This window comes from Suncus etruscus, chromosome 3, assembly GCF_024139225.1.
Source record: "Suncus etruscus isolate mSunEtr1 chromosome 3, mSunEtr1.pri.cur, whole genome shotgun sequence".
In the NCBI taxonomy this organism is placed as follows: domain Eukaryota; kingdom Metazoa; phylum Chordata; class Mammalia; order Eulipotyphla; family Soricidae; genus Suncus; species Suncus etruscus.
The window spans coordinates 14,548,692-14,562,467 of NC_064850.1; the positions used below are offsets into that span (position 1 = coordinate 14,548,692).

The 13,776-nt window shown below is 39.8% G+C and overlaps 1 non-coding gene across 1 annotated transcript; it reads left to right on the plus strand.

Moving 5' to 3' along the window:
* The first annotated feature begins 12,341 nt into the window (after positions 1–12,341).
* Positions 12,342–12,449, plus strand: LOC126004782 (U6 spliceosomal RNA). The gene has a single exon (XR_007494036.1). It is a non-coding gene; the product is annotated as a U6 spliceosomal RNA (small nuclear RNA).
* Positions 12,450–13,776: the final 1,327 nt, after the last annotated feature.

Below are 13,776 nucleotides of genomic sequence, written 5' to 3' on the forward strand. Positions count from 1 at the left end.
TATACCACTCATCCCTTAAAGTCACTTGTGGATGCAAGTTTATATGAGGAAAGTTATTACCCCTAATCACCAAGCTTGAGAGCTTTAGCAACAAGGTTAGGTTTCAGAAATTAGCTAGTTAAATAAAATGGCTGTGGCCTGGTAAAGATTAGTCTTTCATGAATCTCTGGTTTCTTAACTGACATGATTTGATTCACACACCCAAACATAAAGTCTGGAAGAGCATGATTTCAGATTCATTACACAAACTGTAGAAGGTTAAGATGTTTGCACAATGCAAAAGGATACAAATGGTCCCTACCTAGAGATGAACTTCCTGTAGCATTTGGCAGTAGGTTCTACTTCCCTTCTCACATTCCCTCCTGTGACTTTATTCGTGTCTAGAGCCCATGGATGGATCCTCTTCCACTTTGAAATTTTTTTAATCAATTTATTTTAGAATAACTTTCTTTTTTTAATTTATTTAAACACCTTAATTACATACATGATTGTGTTTGGGTTACAGTCATGTAAAGAACACCACCCATCACCAGTGCAACATTCCCATCACCAATGTCCCAAGTCTCCCTTCGCCCCACCGGACCCCCCCTGTACTCTAGACAGGCTCTCCATTTTCCTCATACATTCTCATTATTAGGACAGTTCAAAATGTAGTTATTTCCCTAACTAAACTCATCACTCTTTGTGGTGAGCTTCCTGAGGTGAGCTGGAACTTCCAGCTCTTTTCTCTTTGTGTCTGAAAATTATTATTACAAGGGTGTCTTTCAATTTTCTTAAAACCCATAGATGAGTGAGACCATTCTGCGTTTTTCTCTCTCTCTCTCTGACTTATTTCACTCAGCATAATAGATTCCGTGTACATCCATGTATAGGAAAAATTTCATGACTTCATCTCTCCTGACAGCTGCATAATATTCCATTGTGTATATGTACCACAGTTTCTTTAGCCATTCGTCTGTTGAAGGGCATCTTGGTTGTTTCCAGAGTCTTGCTATGGTAAATTGTGCTGCAATGAATATAGGTGTAAGGAAGGGGTTTTTGTATTGTCTTTTTGTGTTCCTAGGGTATATTCCTAGGAGTGGTATAGCTGGATCGTATGGGAGCTCGATTTCCAGTTTTTGGAGGAATCTCCATATCGCTTTCCATAAAGGTTGAACTAGACGGCATTCCCACCAGCAGTGGATAAGAGTTCCTTTCTCTCCACATCCCCGCCAACACTGTTTATTCTCATTCTTTGTGATGTGTGCCATTCTCTGGGGTGTGAGGTGGTATCTCATCGTTGTTTTGATTTGCATCTCCCTGATGATTAGTGATGTGGAACATTTTTTCATGTGTCTTTTGGCCATGCGTATTTCTTCTTTGTCAAAGTGTCTGTTCATTTCTTCTCCCCATTTTTTGATGGGGTTAGATGTTTTTTTCTTGTAAAGTTCTGTCAGTGCCTTGTATATTTTGGAGATTAGCCCCTTATCTGATGGGTATTGGGTGAATAGTTTCTCCCACTCAGTGGGTGGCTCTTGTATCCTGGGCACTATTTCCTTTGAGGTGCAGAAGCTTCTCAGCTTAATATATTCCCATCTGTTAATCTCTGCTTTCACTTGCTTGGAGAGTGCAGTTTCCTCCTTGAAGATGCCTGTAATGTCCTGGAGTGTTTTGCCTATGTGCTGTTCTATATATCTTATGGTTTTGGGGGCTGATATCGAGGTCTTTAATCCATTTGGATTTTACCTTCGTACATGATGTTAGCTGGGGGGTCTAAGTTCAATTTTTTGCAAGTGGCTATCCAATTGTGCCAACACCACTTGTTGAAGAGGCTTTCCCTGCTCCATTTAGGATTTCCTGCTCCTTTATCAAAAATTAGGTGGTTGTATGTCTGGGGAACATTTTCTGAGTATTCAAGCCTACTCCACTGATCTGAGGACCTATCCTTATTCCAATACCATGCTGTTTTGATAACTGTTGCTTTGTAGTACAGTTTAAAGTTGGGGAAAGTAATTCCTCCCATATTCTTTTTCCCAATGATTGCTTTAGCTATTCGAGGGTGTTTATTGTTCCAGATGAATTTCAAAAGTGTCTGATCCACTTCTTTGAAGAATGTCATGGGTATCTTTAGAGGGATGGCATTAAATCTGTATAATGCCTTGGGGAGTATTGCCATTTTGATGATGTTAATCCTGCCAATCCTATGAGCAGGGTATGCGTTTCCATTTCCGTGTGTCCTCTCTTATTTCTTGGAGCAGAGTTTTTTATAGTTTTCTTTGTATAGGTCCTTCACATATTTAGTCAAGTTGATTCCAAGATATTTGAGTTTGTGTGGCACTATTGTGAATGGGGTTGTTTTCTTAATGTCCATTTCATCCTTATTACTATTGGTGTATAGAAAGGCCATTGATTTTTTGTGTGTTAATTTTGTAGCCTGCCACCTTGCTATATGAGTCTATTGTTTCTAGAAGCTTTTTGATAGAGTCTTTAGGGTTTTTCTAAGTAGAGTATCATGTCATCTGCAAACAGTGAGAGCTTGACTTCTTCCTTTCCTATCTGGATTCCCTTGATATCCTTTTCTTGCCTAATCGCTTATAGCAAGTACTTCCAGTGCTATGTTGAATAGGAGTGGTGAGAGAGGACAGCCTTGTCTTGTGCCAGAATTTAGAGGGAAGGCTTTCAGTTTTTCTCCATTGAGGATAATATTTGCCACTGGCTTGTGGTAGATGGCCTTCACTATATTGAGAAAGGTTCCCTCCATTCCCATCTTGCTGAGAGTTTTGATCAAGAATGGGTGTTGGACCTTATCAAATGCTTTCTCTGCATCTATTGATATGATCATGTGGTTTTTATTTTTCTTGTTATTGATGTTGTGTATTATGTTGATAGATTTACGGATGTTAAACCAGCCTTGCATTCCTGGGATGAAACCTACTTGATCGTAGTGGATGGTCTTTTTTTTTTTTTTTTTTTTTTTTTTTTTTTTTTTTTTTTTGTTTTTTTTGGGCCACACCCGTTTGACGCTCAGGGGTTACTCCTGGCTATGTGCTCAGAAATCGCCCCTGGCTTGGGGGGACCATATGGGACGCCGGGGGATCGAACCGCGGTCCTTCCTTGGCTAGCGCTTGCAAGGCAGACACCTTACCTCCAGCGCCACCATACCCGGCCCCATGTTGACTTTCTTTTTTTTTTTTTTTTTTGGTTTTTGGGCCACACCCGTTTGACGCTCAGGGGTTACTCCCTGGCTATGTGCTCAGAAATCGCCCCTGGCTTGGGTGGACCATATGGGACGCCGGGGGATCGAACCGAGGTCCTTCCTTGGCTAGCGCTTGCAAGGCAGACACCTTACCTCCAGCGCCACCTACCCGGCCCCCAGTGGATGGTCTTTTTAACGAGGCATTGAATCCTATTTGCCAGGATTTTGTTGAGGATCTTTGCATCTGCATTCATCAGTGATATTGGTCTGTAATTTTCTTTTTTGGTAGCGTCTCTGTCTGGTTTAGGTATCAAGGTGATGTTGGCTTCATAAAAGCTATTTGGAAGTGTTTCTGTTTGTTCAATTTCATGAAAGAGTCTTGCCAAGATTGGGCAGTAGTTCCTCTTGGAAAGTTTGATAGAATTCATTAGTGAATCCATCTGGACCTGGGCTTTTGTTTTTCGGCAGGACATTTGATTACTGTTTTAATTTCATCAATGGTGATGGGGGGTGTTTAGATATGCTACATCCTCTTCCTTCAACCGTGGAAGATTATAAGAGTCAAGAATTTATCCATTTCTTCCAGGTTCTCATTTTTAGTGGCGTAGAGTTTTTCAAAGTAGTTTCTGATTACCCTTTGAATCTCTGTCATATCAGTAGTAATCTCTCCTTTTTCATTCCTGATACGAGTTATCAAGTTTCTCTCTCTCTCTTTCTTTGTTAGGTTTGCCAGTGGTCTATCAATCTTGTTTATTTTTTCAAAGAATCAACTTCTGCTTTCGTTGATCTTTCGGATTGTTTTTTGAGTTTCCACTTCATTGATTTCTGCTCTCAGCTTTGTTATTTCCTTCTGTCTTCCTATTCTTGGGTCCTTTTGTTGAGCATTTTCTAGTTCTATTAGCTGTGTCATTAAGCTACTCAGGTAAGCTCCTTCTTCCTTCCTGATGTGTGCTTGCAAAGCTATAAATTTTCCTCTCAGTACTGCTTTTGCTGTGTCCCATAAGTTCTGATAGTTTGTGTCTTTATTGTCATTTGTTTCCAGGAACCTTTTGATTTCCTCCTTGATTTCATTTCGGACCCACTGGTTATTGAGCATGAGGCTGTTTAACTTCCAGGTGTTAAAGTGTTTCTTCTGAGTCCCTTTGGAGTTCACAAATAATTTCAGAGCCTTGTGGTCAGCGAAGGTAGTCTGCAAAAATTTCTATCCTCTTGATCTTATGGAGGTATGTTTTATGTGCCAGCATGTAGTCTATCCTGGAGAATGTCCCATGTACATTGGAGAAGAATGTGTATCCAGGTTTCTGGGGATGGAGTGTCCTATATATATCCACTAGGCCTCTTTCTTCCATTTCTCTCCTCAGGTCTAGTATATTCTTGTTGGGTTTCAGTCTGGTTGACCTATCCAGTGTTGACAAAGCCGTGTTAAGGTCCCCCACAATTATTCTGTTGTTGTTGATATTATTTTTCAGATTTGTCAACAGTTGTATTAAATATTTTGCTGGCCCCTCATTCGGTGCATATATGTTTAGGAGAGTGAATTCTTCCTGCTCTACATACCCCTTGATTAATATAAAATGTCCATCTTTGTCCCTTACAACCTTCCTGAGTATAAAGTTTGCATTATCTGATATTAGTATGGCCACTCCAGCTTTTTTATGGGTGTTGTTTGCTTCAATAATTTTTCTCCAGCCTTTTATTTTGAGTCTATGTTTGTTCTGACTATTCAGGTGCGTTTCTTGTAGGCAGCAGAAGGTTGGATTGAGTTTTTTGATCCATTTAGCCACTCTGTGTCTCTTAACTGGTGCATTTAGTCCATTGACGTTGAGAGAAAAGAATTGTCCTGGGATTTAACGCCATCTTTATTTCAAAAATTTGGTGTGTCTTTTGGGTAGTCTTGTCTTAAATTAGGTCTTTCAGTTTTTCTCTTAAGACTGGTTTTGTGTCTGTGAAGTTTCTGAGCTGTTTTTTTTGTCTGTGAAGCCATGTATTCTTCCGTCAAACCGGAAAGTGAGTTTTGCTGGGTATAGTATTCTGGGTGAAGCATTCATTTCATTCAGTCTTGTCACAATATCCCACCACTGCTTTCTGGCATTGAGTGTTTCTGGTGACAGGTCTGCTGTAAATCTCAGGGAAGCTTGCTTGAACGTGAATTCCCCTTTTGATCTTGCTGTTTTCAGAATTCTGTCTCTATCTGTGGGATTTGTCATTGTGACTAGGATGTGTCTTGGGGGTGGTTTTTCTGGGGTCTCTTTTGGTTGGTACTCTTCGGGCATGCAGGATTTGATCACATATATTCTTTAGCTCTGGAAGTTTCTCTTTAATGATGTTCTTGACTGTTGATTCTTCCTGGAAATTTTCTTCCTGGGTCTCTGGGACTCCAATGATTCTTAAGTTGTTTCTGTTGATCTTATCATAGACTTCTATTTTTCATCTGTTCCCATTCTTTGACTAATTTTTCCATTGTCTGCTCATTTGCTTTAAGTTTTTTGTCCAATCTCTCCTGCTGTATGGAATTGTTATGTATCTCATCTTCCACAGCACCAAGTCTATTCTCAGCTTCTGATACCCTGTCCCAGAGCTTATCCATTTTGTCATTCACTTTGTTTACTGACTTTTTCAGTCCTGTTAGTTGACATGTTATTTCAGTTTGGAGTTTTGTGATTTCTGTCTTCATATTTTCTTGGTTCTTAGTGTTCTGTTCAACTCGATCCATGGTTTCTTGGAGTCCGTTGAGCATCTTCCATATTGCTAGTCTAAAGTCCTTATCTGAGAGGTTGATTAGTTGGTTGGTCATTATCTGGTCCTCAGAATTGTCATCTTCATTCTCTATGTCTGATGCTGGCCTGCGTTGTTTCCCCATTGTCACACTTGTATTGTGGGTTTTTTCTACGTGTTGTGGTGGTATTCATTGTCTATATGATGCAAGGCAGCACACTCCTCTGGCTCCTCCCTTTCTGGATGGGCTGACTTGCCTCTAAGGGAGGGGAGTCCTCCGTGGATGAAGCCTCACACTGGGTCAAATCTTAGGCCCGAGCATGCAACAGAGAAGACAGTCCGGAGAGAAATGTTTGCTTCTGTGATATAGCGCCGTTCTTAGTGTGATCTTTCCTTCTTGTTGCAATGGAGTTCTTTCCTTAGAAAGAGTGCACGGCCGCGTAGCGAAGCGGAGCGGCCGTGCTCTGCTGGAGCCTCTTTTTGCCCCACTCGCAAGAGTTTCACGCAAGAGGACAGTAGACAGACATAGACAGGTCACACTCACAGTTTTTCACAGTTGGGCCCCACTGGGCCGGTGTACTTTCGTGGATTTTCCCCGCCTGGTGTCACACACAGGGAGCCGCCACTTTGAAATTTTTTGTCATCTTAAGTTGAAACTTTTCACCATTTTCATCCTGCCCCAGTGACTCTCAAACTATATAGTCTACACAAAATAACCTGGCAAGTTTAATAAACAATATTATTTAAATTATTAAAAATAACCATTATTTATTAGATACATTTATTGTTGTTGGGCCTATTGCCAAGCTTTCTGCTTTAGTAAGTCTGGCATAAGACCTGAAAAATAACTTCTAACAAGTTCATATAATGCTGATGTTTCTCAAGAGAGTCGTGTGAAAATTACTGTGTTCCTTAGGTAAACTCAACCTTTACCTTGGCTTCAAGTTCTTATTATTATGCAGATGAATTTTTGCTATATTTCAGTAAATTATAGCCTAGATGAAGACAAAAGCCTCATTCTTTTTTCGGTTTGGATTTTTGGGGGCCACACTCGGGCAGTGTTCAGGGGTTACTCCCAAACTCTGCGCTCAGAAATCGCTCCTGACTCAGTGGACCATATAAGATGCCGAGGATCAAACCTGAGTCTGTCCTGGGTGAACCATATGCAAGGCAAACACTCTACCACTGTGCTACCACTCCATCCCATCAGCCACTATTCTTTTTCTTTTCCTTTTCTCTTTCCTGCTCCCTTATTTTTAAAGTCCTTCCTGAAGTCCATCTAATACCTATAACGAGAATTAGAGTGGTTAAAAAAGGAAAGAAAGAAATAAAATGTCCACCAAAGAAGCAAGAGGGGTGGTGAGTAGGGGGTGGTGGAAGAGAAACTGGGGACATTGGTATTGGTAAATGTGCACTGATGAAGTGTCCAGTGTATGAAACTCAAACGTGAACAATTTTGTATCCATAGTGATTAATTATTTTAAAATTAAAAAATAATTGGCTCCTCAAATTTCAGTTCAGTTTAATTTGAAATCAGTTAAAATGAATAGTTTCTCCTTTTTGGTGGGTAGAGCCAACAACCAGCAGTGCTCAGGGTTAACTCTTGGCTCTGCTCAGGGATCATTCCTGACAGGCAAAAACAGGTTAGTCTTGTGCAGGGCAAATACCTACTACACTAACACTGAAGCCCCAATGGTTTATCTTTAAATACATATTTCTTTTATGGTCATTATATTCACTAATAATCTGGTTGTAGAATCATTCCATTATTTGTCTTACTAATTTTTATGGACTGTAAGCTATAGAATGAATAGGGCATAAAACATTTCTATCCTTCATAAGTTTCATGCCTTAAGCCACAATCTATAACTTGTTAAAAACAAATGAAAAAGCAGTTGTAAAACTGGTAAGAGCATTCTACACCATGATTTATAGTGAAGAATTCCTCAGGAGTGATTATTAACAAGGCAAGCATCCTATCCACTGTCCTATTGTTCTGGTACTCAACGCTAACTTTTGTACATAAGTGCTGGAGATTTGTACAGATTAATAAACTCAAAATTCATATTTAGTTGAATTATCTTAAAGTTCATTTTCTTAGAAGACTAATTAGATCAAATACATATCAGTAGAGCAAATAAAGAAAACATTGTCTAGTCATGGGAGTAAACCATGTGAAAAAAATTTAAATATTAGCTAGGTTTTCCTTTATGTGTTTTGTGATACATTAATAGTGAAACAGGATTTTATCTATTTAAATGTTAAAAACACAATTCTGCAGTGCTAGATTGCACAGGGGTTAAAGTACTTATCTTACATGTGACTGTTCCAAGTTCAATCCTATGGTCCCCTGAGCACTGCCAAAAGCCAAATAAATCAATAATAAAACTTTTTTTTTTTTGGGCCACACCCGTTTGACGCTCAGGGGTTACTCCTGGCTATGCGCTCAGAAATCGGCCCTGGCTTGGGGGGACCATATGGGACGCCGGGGGATCGAAACGCGGTCCGTCCTACTCTAGCGCTTGCAAGGCAGACACCTTACCTCTAGCGCCACCTTCCGGCCCCAATAATAAAACTTTTCAGAAAAAGAAAAGCATACCTAAAAATTAAACACTTGAATTTAAAAAAGTACTTTTTTTTTTTTTTTTTTGATTTTGGGCCACACCCGGCGGTGCTCAGGGGTTACTCCTGGCTGTCTGCTCAGAAATAGCTCCTGGCAGGCTCGGGGGACCATATAAGACACCGGGATTCGAACCAACCACCTTTGGTCCTGGATCGGCTGCTTGCAAGGCAAACGCCCTAAAAAAGTACTTTTATCTTGATAATTTTTAAAAATGAAGTACTTGCATTTTAAGTACTTGCTTAATACCCCATTGTCCACACCTATTAAAAAGTCAAGTATTGGGGCCGGTGAGGTGGCGCTAGAGGTAAGGTGTCTGCCTTGCAAGTGCTAGTCAAGGAAGGACCGCGGTTCGATCCCCCGGCGTCCCATGTGGTCCCCCCAAGCCAGGGGCAATTTCTGAGCGCTTAGCCAGGAGTAACCCCTGAGCATCAAACGGGTGTGGCCCGAAAAAAAAAAAAAAGAGTCAAGTATTAGGGGCAGAAATGATAGCACAGCAGGTAGGGTATTTGCCTTGCACATGGTCAAACTATTCGATCTCTGGCAATCCATATAGTCCTGGGAGTCTGCCAGAAATAATCCCTGATCCACCTAGTGTAAAAATAAAAAAATAAAGAAATCAAAAATTAGAGCTGGAGGTATAGTACAGTAGGTAGAAGTAGGACATATGCTTTGCATGTAGTCAAGTTCGATCCTGGCATTCATATGGTTCTTGAGCCTGCCCCCAAGAAGTTAAATATTAGGTCCAGAAAGATAGTACAAAGGTTAAGGCACTTGTTTTGTATGCAACCAACTCAGTTTAATCATAGCACTGCATATGGTCCCAAACACAGCCAGGAGAGATGCCTGAGCACAGTCAGGATTAAGTCCTGAATAAATGTGGGTGTGGCCCCAAACCCAAAACCTTGTTGAAATAAAATATTGTAGTTTCCATACATGAAGACACAATGCATGGCCAATAAAACTAGAATTCAAAAACTCTACTTCATAAAGTACTTCAAAATCAAGTAACACTAAAGTTTTAAATTTGATTTTATTGTGATAGACCTTTAACACTGTATCAGAGGAATGTGTGGCATTTGATATGTACTAGAAGGTGACAGTAAGTTTAGTTAACATCACCTCATATTTATGAAACTTTTCATTGTGATGAGGACTTTTTATATCTATTTTAACAATATTAGTAGAATTATTTTAGATAGCCCTCCAATCACGTGAGAATATTAGACTTCTTTAAGTTCCCAGCACTCATTCTCTCTCTCTCTCTCTCTCTCTCTCTCTCTCTCTCCTCTCTCTCTCTCTCTCTCTCTCTCATACACACACACACACACACACACACAATTACTGATATTACATTGTGGGATTGGTGAGAATTTATTTATTATGCAAAGGATCATGTGGCTCAATATAGTGTTTAGCACCATAAAGGAAATAGTTTAGGGGCCGATGAGGTGGCGCTAGAGGTAAGGTATCTGCCTTGCAAGCTTTAGCCAAGGAAGGACCACGGTTCGATCCCCTGGCGTCCCATATGGTCCCCCCAAGCCAGGGGCAATTTCTGAGCACTTAGCCAGGAGTAACCCCTGTGCATCAAACGGGTGTGCCCCCCCCCAAAAAAAGGAGACAGTTAAATGTCATGGTTATGTAGGGAGGTTCTAGAGTTTAAAGGTTCTGAGTTAAATTCTAGCTTTGGCACTTCATAGTTTATTGGCCAAATTAAGTAATCCCCCTATACATAGGCTTTTATCACAAGTGAAATGAGGAAAACAATGATAAAGTTATGAGATTTGGTGAGGAAAGAGGCTATTCTTCAATAGACCATATGCAGTGCTGGTTTAGCCTCGGGCAAGTACCTCAAATGAACACTTAAAAGCAAAGCTGGAATACAATGGGTAGGGTGTTTGTCTTGTTTGCAGTCAACTTGGGTTCAATAGTTGGTACCCCAAATGGTCTCCTGAGTTTACCAGGAGTGATCCCTGAGCATAGTCAGAAGTAAACCCTAACCACCGCTGGTGGGCCCCAAAACAAACAGAAACTGTTCAGAAAAATAAATGTTTAACAAGCTCAGAATTAAGAAAATACTGAAAAGATTCACAGGGCACTTGCCCAGCATGCAGCACATTGAGTTTGATCCCCAGCAATTCATATGGGCCTTCAAGTTCCACTAAGAGTGATCCCTGAGCAAAGTTAGGAGCAAGTCTTGAGCATTACTGGTGTGGCCCCCCCAAAAAACAAAGAGAAGTATACATTCATTGGCAGACCAGGAAATGCCTCCAAGGGTGGGAACACATACTTGGTGTGTAAAAAGTTCAGATTAGATTTCTCCGGCACTGCATGGTCCCCCCAGCATCATGCATACATTCATTGGCAGACCAGGAAATGCCTCCAAGGGTGGGAACACATACTTGGTGTGTAAAAAGTTCAGATTAGATTTCTCCGGCACTGCATGGTCCCCCCAGCATCATGCTAGTAGCAGTCCCTGATCATTGCTAATGTGGGCAAAAAAAATGAACAAAAAAAAAACACCATGATTCATTGATAAATACAAGATTTTATTAACTGTGAATACTGAGTTAGTAACACATGGTGCCATTTCTTTTGCTGTATGTTATCAAAAGCAAAATTTAAGAGACAGTGGCTTCATTAACATACTTATAATGATAATCCCTGAAAAGTAGGCTTTATATCTGTCTTTCAAGTTGCTAGAAGGCATCTATTTGATCTGAGAATCTGTTGTTTATATCCAGGCATGCAATGTGATATGATTGTCAAAAGAGGAAAGTGACATAGAATTCGTAAGAAAAATGACCTTACAATGACTTACAGAAGGTTAGTTCTTTATAAGGTAAAATGCACATTAATATCCAGTGAAAAACTCATTCGAATCAGTATTGCAGATACAGATTGAAATAAAATTCAATTATGATTCCACTTGCAAATCTGCAAACTGGGAAGAGGAATCATATTTTCCTGAGCTGGTCAATAATTTAATGATGACAGTAAATTCAAAGTTCTTTTCTAAGCAGCTGTCAGTTAATGATCAACTTGACCTTTGCAAACATACTTTAGGCCCTTTCTTCTCACCCTTTCATCTGCAAAAAGACAAACATTTAGAAACAGAATCCAGCATTTGCTGCAACATAGTTGATCAGTGATGAGTTCTTGTAGGTAACTGCAGTATCAATCAGGTAAGAAGACAAAGTGCTTTGTAGTTGTGTATGTGAAAATAACAATCTGGCAAGACTGGCAGTTAAGAACCTGGCTCTAATAAGAACAGAATTCCTCAAGATACTCTCTTTTGAATACAATTGCTTTTTTTGGATGAGTCCAGGTCTCAAAAGAATTTGCAAATAAAAAAGGCAAAGGAAATAGTAACCTAGGACCTTAACCAATAAACTATTTATTATAGGTGAGAGGTAGAAAACTTCAAAACTCAACTTTCAACTTTTGGGTTGGTGTTATGAAAAAAAAAATTGAACATCAAGATAACCGAATCAGGGATCGGAGAGATAGCATGGAGGTAGGTAGGGCATTTGCCTTGGATGCAGGATGGTGGTTTGAATTCCGCCCCCCCCCCCACCCAGTCAGACAATACGCTATTTCAGCTTTGTGAGACTACCATTTTGTTTCGGCATATTGCATCATTTGTTGAATGAGGGGGAAACCCTTGTCTCTCCAAGGGCATATTTCAACTAAAATTGACTAAGTCATAATTGGCTCCACAAGAAACTCTAAACTTCACTTTGGCACAGACTTTGAGGCTAAATGTTCCTTATGTTGTTTCATTTTTTAATGTATGTTTTTAAAGTTTTATTTATACAAAAAAAAAAATCCCTGCTCGCTTTGGCAGCACATATACTAAAATTGGAACAATACAGAGAAGATTAACATGGCCCTCTGAGCAAGGATGACACACAAATTCATGAAGCGTTCCATTTTTCGTACATAGTAACGGTCAAAAAAATATCAAACACCGATTTTTCCCATTTTAGAACTCTATTAGTCTTATATAAGAATTTATATGGTTGAATTTGACTCTAGGTCTATCTCAGACCATTGTGCTCAAACTACTAAATCTACCATGATGCCTGTGGTACTACTTTAAACTGTCAATTCTGGTCTTCACCTGAAGCCTAGAACAAAAATGGAATTGGACATAGATTTTTTTTTAAGTTTGTATAAAAAGCTTTATGTGAAGAGAAAGGGCTCTTCTGCAATAAAGTCTCTGATCCGGCTATCTATAATCATACCAGAAAAATAGCTCAGTGGGGTGATTATATGCTTTGTATGCTGAAGACACAAGTCTGACTCTTGGCATTGCATTGTGTTGTCTGGGCATTCCACCCCCCCACCCTCACCCCTTCCAGCACCCGCAAAATGTTATCTGACCAAACTTAATTTGGACTTTTTTTTTTTTTTGGTTTTTGGTTTTTGGGCCACACCCGGCGGTGCTCAGGGGTTCTCCTGGCTGTCTGCTCAGAAATAGCTCCTGGCAGGCACGGGGGACCCTATGGGACATCGGGATTCGAACCAACCACCTTTGGTCCTGGATCGCTGCTTGCAAGGCAAACGCCGCTGTGCTATCTCTCCGGGCCCGACCTTTATTTCTTACAACTTAGATTGATCCCAGAATCTTTGTGGTTCCTCTTTCATTCCAATGGTCTATGCCTTGGTCCTAATTTAATAGATGCATGGTCAGAAGCTAAAGAATGCTCCACTTGTTAAGTTTTCTTAAGTTTACATCTATATTAACGGCAGAAACTCGGAGCACACAGAACTCAAAAAAAGCCCACTTGAACCTCATTTTTTATTCAAACAATGTTTAATTATTCAAATATAATATATTTAAGTTTAAATCCTAGTGTTGGACTTTTGTTTACCGGTAGTGCATAGTGGAAATAATTGATGTGATTTAAACTGCTGTTTTAAATCCCATCCCCAGAGATTCTGTTTAATGGTGCATCGTGGAAAAAAAAAAATCCTAACCTGAAAAAAACAGATATATACAAAGGCAACTCCATAACTTTAGAGTGAATTTTCCATATGAAGGAATTATAAATTCAAAGACTGATGGATATCCTACTAGCTCTTGGGTAAAGTCCAAGAATTTACTTTTAACTATTAAGTTCCTAAGCGGTAGTGAGGCTCTAAGATCACACTTGAAGAAACACTGCCAGTAAGGAAATATCACTGATGTGGTACCTGAATTCCTAAGTTTAAACTGTGATTCTACTATTACTGCTAATGAAATCGTAGAAAGGTAACTTGT